The sequence below is a fragment of the Doryrhamphus excisus genome, chromosome 4 (genome assembly GCF_030265055.1).
Source record: "Doryrhamphus excisus isolate RoL2022-K1 chromosome 4, RoL_Dexc_1.0, whole genome shotgun sequence".
NCBI lineage: Eukaryota > Metazoa > Chordata > Actinopteri > Syngnathiformes > Syngnathidae > Doryrhamphus > Doryrhamphus excisus.
Window position 1 is genome coordinate 2,098,922 of NC_080469.1, and position 1,961 is coordinate 2,100,882.

Here is a 1,961-nt window from a genome sequence, read left to right on the forward strand (position 1 = left end):
AAAAACAGTATTTTTAAGAGTGTGGCCACTACGGAAAAGGCGGATCCCCAGCAAAGCACCAGGACACGTTCTAAGGATTATGTTGACGACTGGACGATGTCATTGAAGAGAATGGAAGTCTGGGTCTCCCAGTTTCGAAGAGGAAGAAAGATAGATGGATGAATGGATGCAATAAAGAATTAAATTTAAAATTTCAAATGTTATCATTCCATTCCATTCCATTCTGGGTCGTGGTGCATGTCTCAGTAGGGAAACCCAGACTTCCCGGTCGCCGGCAACCCCCTCCGAGGCATTCCCATGCCAGCTAATCCCTCCGGTGTGTCCTCGGTCTGCCCCGGCATGCCCAGAACACGTCACCAGGGAGGGGTCCGAGCCACCTCAAACTGGATCCTCTTGATGAGAAAGAGGAGCGGTTCTACCCTAATCCTCTCCTGGATGACTGAGTCCACTCATTTCAACCGCATGTATTTGCAATCTCGTTCTTTCGGTCACAATCCAAATCCAAATCCAAATTGACCCTTTTCCGACTGAGGACCATGGCCTCATATTTGGACGAACTGAGTCTCATCCCGGGCGGCACGGCGGTCTAGTGGTTAGTGCGCAGACCTCACAGCTAGGAGACCAGGGTTCAATTCCACCCTCGGCCATCTCTGTGTGGAGTTTGCATGTTCTCCCCGTGCATGCGTGGGTTTTCTCCGGGTACTCCGGTTTCCTCCCACATTCCAAAAACATGCTAGGTTAATTAGCCACTCCAAATTGTCCATAGGTATGAATGTGAGTGTGAATGGTTGTTTGTCTATATGTGCCCTGTGATTGGCTGGCTGGCGACCAGTCCAGGGTGTACCCCGCCTCTCGCCCGAGGACAGCTGGGATAGGCTCCAGCACCCCCCGCGACCCTCGTGAGGGTAAGCGGTAGAAAATGAATGAATGAATTAATTAATATTTATAGAGCCCTCTAGACATGAAATAACACCCCTACAGTCATCTTTCCATTCATATTACCCATTCTAGTTGATTCTGTTGCTGTCGCCTTTTGCCAGGTCTCACAGCTAGTAGACCCGGGATCAATTCCCCGCTCGGGCATTTCTGTGTGGAGTTCACATGTTCTCCCCGTGCATGCGTGGGTTTTCTCCGGGTACTCCGGTTTCCTCCCACATTCCAAAAAAACATGCTAGGTTAATTAGCGACTCCAAATTGTCCATAGGTATGAATGTGAGTGTGAATGGTTGTTTGTCTATATGTGCCCTGTGATTGGCTGGCTGGCCACCAGTCCAGGGTGTACCCCGCCTCTCGCCCGAGGACAGCTGGGATAGGCTCCAGCACCCCCCGCGACCCTCGTGAGGAAAAAGCGGTAGAAAATGAATGAATGAATGAATGAGTCTCATCCCAGAAAGATTCACACCATCCCAGTAAATGCTGACGGTCTCAGGTTATCATCGAAATGATAAAATTCCTCTTTCGGTTCTACAAAGATAGGGGAAGCAACGGGTAAACATTGGCTAATGAACTCTGATAACAATAACATCACTGACTACAATAACAGGGCTGCCTTTATGAGTGCGTCTTAGGTGAGGAGAACTGGTTCAATGAACTGTGCACCTTATCCAATACCTTCAGGCTGTAAAAACATTTACAATAGCCGTCTTACATAAGATTTCTGTTAATTGCAGTCAATCTACAGCAGGGGTCTCAAACTCAATTTACTTGGGGGCCACTGGAGCTAGGGTCTGGGTGAGACTGGGCCGCATCAGGTTTTCCAAAAAAACCCCAAAAAAACACATTTATTAAAAACAAAATTTTTTTAAAAAACTTCGCTTTGGTTCCGATTTTCTACAATAAAAGCTCTGATAAAACATTCCACTGTTCTCAAATATCTTAATTTTTATTTTTCTGCACAAAATAAGATGAAAAATAAATAAACAAATCAAGAATAAAGAAAATCAATCAATCAGTAATAAATA